The sequence below is a fragment of the Hemitrygon akajei genome, chromosome 7 (assembly GCF_048418815.1).
Source record: "Hemitrygon akajei chromosome 7, sHemAka1.3, whole genome shotgun sequence".
NCBI classification, from domain to species: Eukaryota; Metazoa; Chordata; class Chondrichthyes; order Myliobatiformes; family Dasyatidae; genus Hemitrygon; species Hemitrygon akajei.
In genome coordinates, this window is record NC_133130.1 from 2499821 (window position 1) to 2505820 (window position 6000).

Genomic DNA, 6000 nt, shown 5'->3' on the forward strand with positions numbered 1-6000 from the left:
TGGTGACATGGTGAACAGCCCCTGGGGTAAAGGAAGAGATTCTGCTTTCGGAGCTGGCCATGTATGAGAAGCGATGTATTGGGAGAGGGGCACACCTGAGGAATGTGCTGTGAGCCATGGGACAGAGTCAGTGAGTCTGTGCTGAGCTTGGAAATTCAGGAGCTGTCCCAGACATTGTCTGTCTTTGGGCCAGTTTTGATCTGGAGTCTCAAAAATATTCACACCTGATTGACCGGGGAGCAAAAGGCACATGTAACAGCACCGAACATCAGAGCAACTGATGGGCCAAATGGCCTAACTCTGGCCCTATACCTTACAGTCTAGCAAATAAAATAGAATTAGTAGGTCATTCGGCCCTTCATGTCTGTTCTCCCATTTGGTTCATTTCCTGCAATTATATTTTATTCTTTCATTTCCCCTAAAAGCTAAAGATACTATGCTCCACTCCCCTCGATCAGATCTCAACTTCTTCAGCCCTTTGCCTTTTCCGCCATTCCCCTCCCAGCTTCTTACTTCATACCTCCTCCCCGTCAGCTGATCTTACCTTGTAGTTGTCGTCCTTCCCATTCTGCCTTTCTCCACCTTCCTTTGAGAGCTGTATAGCACAGAAACAGGCCTTTCAGCCCACCTAGTCCATGTTGAACCTCATTAACCTGCACTCGGACCATAGCCCTCCATACCCTCCCATCCAAGCCTCTCGTGAGTGTTACTATCAAACCCAGATGCACCACTCACACATCAGCTGATTCCACTCTCACCACCCTCCAGGTGGAGGTTACCCCTCATGTTCCCCTTAAATACTTCATCTTTAAACCTCAAATATTTAATCTTTCACCCTTAGCCTATGCCCCAAAAGGTTGTCTGTTCACTCCCCTCCATAGATGTTGCCTGTCCTGCTGCGTTCCTCCAGCACTTTGTGTGTGTTCCTCTGGATTTCCAGCATCTGCAGAATTTCCTGTGTTTTTGAACGCTGTTCTCTCATCTCAGCACACCCTGGAGACTTACCTATTGTGATGTTTTTCAAAACACCTTGCCCCTCCTCCTCCTTAAGACCAACATGCTCCACACCCCCTGATCTCACAAACATCCATGCCTGTCTCCTCAAAGCCCAGAGTAAATTTGTTATCACCTGACCTGTTTGGCAACAGCGCAAGGGACAGGTGTACAGCACAGCCAACGATAAATCAGTGGTATTCCTTTGAGAGGACTGGAATAGTCTAGTAATGCTGAGGCTTTATAGGGCATTGGTCAGACTGCACTTGGAGTATTGTGAACAGCTTGGGCCCCTTATCAAAGAAAAGATGCACTGGCACCACGGTGAGTGGGTTCCCAGGAGGGTCATAAGAATGATTCTGGGAATGAAAGGGGTAACATGGGAGTGTTGAACAGCTCTGGGCCTGTACTCGCTGGAGTTTAGGAGAATGGCAGGGGATGGTGTCTCATTGCAACACATTGAAACGCCTCGATACAGTGGATGTGGAGGGGGTGTTCTCTATTGGCAGTATGGTAGCGTAGTGGTTAGCACAATGCTTTACTGTACTGGTGACCTGAGTTCAGTTCCTGCTGCTGCCTGTAAAAGGTTGTACCCGTGACCGCGTGGGTTTCCTCTGGGTGCTCTGGTTTCCTCCCACAGTCCAAAGACATACAGGGTTGGTATGTGAATTGGTCGATGTAAATTGCCCTGGGATAGGCTAGGATTGATTAAATCAGGGGACTACTAGGTGGCACAGCTGGAAAGGCTGATTCCATATGACCACAAGACATAGGAGCAGAATTAGGCCATTTGGCCCATCGAGTCTGCTCTGCCACTCAATCATAGCTATCCTTTATTTGTATCTCCTTCTCAGCCCCAGTTCCTGGCCTTCTCCACGTAAACATGTCCATGTCATTCAAGAACCTAGCAATCTCTGCCTTAAATACAGCCAACGGCTTGGCCTCCACAACTGCATGTGGCAACAAATTCCACAAATTCACCACCCTTTGGCTAAAGCAATTTCTCATATGTTTTGAAAGGGCGCCCCTCTATCCTGAGGCTGTGCCCTCTTGTCCTAGGCTCTCCCACCATGGGAAACATCCTTTCCACATCTACTCTGTCTTGGCCTTTCAACATTTGAAAGGTTTCAATGAGATTCCACCTCATCCTTCTGAATTCCAGCGAGTACAGACCCAGAGCCATCAAACGTTCCTTGTATGATAACCCTTTCATTCCCAGAGTCATCCTTGTGATCTCCTCTGAACCCTCTCCAATGCCAGCACATCCTTTCTTATATAAGGAGCACAAAACTGTTCACAGTACTCAAGGTGAGGTCTCACCAGTGCCTTATAAAGCTTCAGCATCACATCTTTGCTCTTGTATTCTAGACCTCTTGAAATTAATGCTAACGTGGCATTTGCCTTCCTCACCACTGACTCAACTTGCAAGTTAACCTTCAGGGTGTTCTGCACAAGGACTCTCAGGTCCCTCTGCATCTCAGATTCCTGTATTTTCTGCCCTTTAGAAAATAGTCTGCACATTTATTTCTACTACCAAAGTGCATGACTGTGCATTTTCCAACATTGTATTTCATTTGCCACTTTCTTGCCCGTTCACCAAATCTGTCTAAGTCCTTTTGCATCCTACCTGTTTCCTCAACACTTCCTGCCCCTCCACCAATCTTCATATCATCTGCAAACTTGACAGCAAAGCCATCTATTCCATCATCTAAATCATTGATATACAGCATAAAAAGAAGTGGTCCCAACACCAACCCTGCAGAACACCACTAGTCACTGGCAGCCAACCCCAGAAAAGGATTATTTTAGTCCCACTCTCTGCCTCCTACCAATCAGCCATGTTGGTAACTTTGCTGTAATACCATGGACTCTTAAATTGGTAAGCAGCCTCATGTGCGATACCTTATCAAAGGCCTTCTGAAAGTCTGTATATACATCTACTACATCCCCTTTATTTATCCTACTTGTAATCTCAAAGAATTCCAACAGGTTCATCAGGCAGGATTTTCCCTGAAGGAAACCATGCTGACTTTGTACTATCTTGTCCTGTGTCACAAAGTACTCATCACCTCATCCTTAATAATTGACTCTAACATCTTCCCAACCGCTAAGGTCAGGCTAACTGGTCTATAATTTCCTTTCTGCTGCCTTCCTCCTTTCTGAAATAGTGGAGTAACATTTGCAATTTAATGATCTTTGAAAGATCATTCCTAATGCCACCACAATCTCTAATGCTACCTCTTTCAGAACCCTAGGGTGCAGTTCATCTGGTCCGGGTGACTTATGTACTTTTAGATCTTTCAGCTTTTTGAGCACCTTCTCTCTTGTAACAATAACTGCACCCACTTCTCTTCCTTCACACACTACAACATCAGGCATACTGCTAGCGTCCTCCACAGTGAAGACTGATGCAAAATACTCATTTAGTTCAGCAGCCATCTCTTTGTCCCACGTTATTATTTCTCCTGACTCATTTTCTAGCGGTCCTATATCCACTCTCATTTCTCTTTTAACATACAGTACTTGAAAAACCATAAGATATAGGATCAGAAGTAGGCCATTCAGCCCATCGAGTCTGCTCTGCTATTCAGTCATGGACTGATCCAGTTCTTCCACTCATCCCCATACCCTTTGGTGCTCTGGCTAATCAAGAACCTATCTACAAACGTTTGTATCTCTGCCTTAACTGCACTCAACGACTTGACCTCCACAGCTGCTTGTGGCAAAAAATTCCACAGATTTTCCACCCTCTGGCTAAAGTAATTTCTCCACATCTCTGTTCTAAATAGACGTCCTTCAATTCTGAAGTTGTGCCTCTTGTCCTAGACTCCCCTACCATGTGAAATAACTTTGCCATATCTAATCTGTTCAGGCCTTTGAACATTCGGAATGCTTCTATGATATACCCCCTCATTCTCCTGAACTCCAGGGAATACAGCCCAGGAACTGCCAGACATTCCTCATACAGTATTCCTTTCATTCCTGGAATCATCCTCGTGAATTTTCTCTGAACCCTCTCCAATGTCACTATATCCTTTCTAAAATGAGGAGCCCAAAACTGCACACAATACTCCAAGTGAGGTCACACAAGTGACTTATAGAGCCTCAACATCACGTCCGTGCTCTTATGTTCTATACCTCTAGAGATGAATGCCAACATTGCATTTGCCTTCATCACCACCGACTCAAACTGGAGGTTAACCCTTAGAGTATCCTGCACAAGGACTTCTAAATCTCTTTGCATCTCTGGATTTTAAAATCTCTCCCCATCTAAATAATTGTCTGCCTGTTTATTCCTTCCACCAAAGTGCATGACCGTACACTTTCCAAGATTGTATTTCATTTGCCACTTCTTTGCCCATTCCCCTAAACTATCTGATTCTCTCTGCAGGATCGCTGTTTCCTCAACACTACCCGCGCCTCCACCTATCTTTGTATCATCAGCAAATTTAGCCACAAATCCATTAATTCCATAGTCGAAATCATTGACTTACATCCTAAAAAGCAGCGGTACCAACATCGACCCCTGTGGAACTCCACTGGTAACCAGCAGCCAGCCAGAATAGGATCTGTTTATCCCCACTCTCTGCTGATCAGCTAATGCTCCACACATCTTATCTGATTAAGCAGCCTCATGTGCGGCACCTTGTCAAAGACCTTCTTAAAATCCAAGTACACCACATCTACTACATCTCCTTTGTCTACCCTGCTTGTAATTTCCTCAAAAAATTGCAGTAGGTTTGTCAGGCTGGATTTTTCTTCCAGGAAACCATTATGGCTTTAGCCTATCTTGTCATTTGCCTCCAGATACTTCGTAATCTCATCACTAACAATCGATTCCAACAACTTCCCAACCACTGAAGTCAGGCTAACAGGTCTATAGTTTCCTTTCTGCTGCCTTCCACCCTTCGTAAATAGCAGAGTAACTTTTGCAATTTTCCAGTCATCTGGTACAATGCCAGAATCTGTCGCTTCTTGAAAGATCATTGTTAATTCCTCCACAATCTCTTCAGCTACTTCCTTCAGAACCCAAGGGTAGAATCCAAGATGGCAGCACGACGCAGCTTGCAGCGGCCACTCCGAAGTATCTGTTATTTGTGAAGTGGGGTGCCATGCGCAATCATAATTGATTGAAAACGGACGTGGGAGCATGGAGGAACATCGGGAAATCTCCAGGAAGACCTTTTTCGTTGCTGCTGCTGCTGTGAGGTCCGGGACTCTGCTGGGAAGAACAGGCCCCCAGTCCTTGGTGTCGCATTGCTAATGGCCATTGGTGGGGCCGTCTTAATACGCTCGGCAGAGGATGGTTCTCGGAGAAGCTGTGTCGGAGGGGATGGTCGTCGGCTCGGAGGTTCGGTGGACTCGGAGTCCACTGCGGTCAGGTTGCTTTCAGTGTGTGCTGCGTCTGCGAGGCTGGGTTCGATGGAGCTTTCACTGTGTGCTACGTCTGCAAGGCTGAGTTGGGCGGCACCGTTGGAGTCCATAGCGGGGGTATTCCCTTCTGCCACTGGCGTGAGATGACAAGTCTATCGGGACCCTGAGGACTTGTGGAAACTGTGTGGTGGTTTCTTTTGAACTTAGAGACTTTTAACATCTTTGAACTATTTTTACTGTGCCCATGGTCTTTTTTTTTTTATCAATTATGCTATTGTTTGCACTGTTGTAACTATATGTTGTAACTATGTGATTTTGTGCAGGTCTTGTAGCTTTAGTTTTTGGTCTTGTTCTGTCTGGTGGGTTTGGAGCTCCTTTCCGGGGAAAGCAATATGATGGTAGTGCGATATTAATACACAGCAGCCCCTCTGGACTCTGGATTGGGGATTGCCAAACGTTATGTGGATTTTCTGGTGTCTGTTTTGTCATGTGCTTTTGTGATATCATTCTGGGGGAACGTTGTCTCATTTTTTAACTGCATTGCATTTGTGGTTTCTAAATGACAATAAACTGAATCTGAATCTGAATTTCATCAGGTCCAGAAGATTGATCCACTCTCAGTCCATTAAGCTT

General features: G+C 45.5%; 1 protein-coding gene across 3 annotated transcripts in view; it reads left to right on the top strand.

Moving 5' to 3' along the window:
* paqr8 (progestin and adipoQ receptor family member VIII) overlaps positions 1-5956 on the top strand; it is a 33196-nt gene extending 27240 nt beyond the window's left edge. For 2 of the 3 annotated variants that reach the window (XM_073050297.1, XM_073050298.1), the window contains exon 3: positions 4385-5956. The gene's annotated coding sequence lies outside the window, so the exon portion shown is untranslated. The remainder of the gene's footprint in view (positions 1-4384) is intronic. The other variant, XM_073050299.1, reaches the window with a different exon arrangement.
* Positions 5957-6000: the final 44 nt, after the last annotated feature.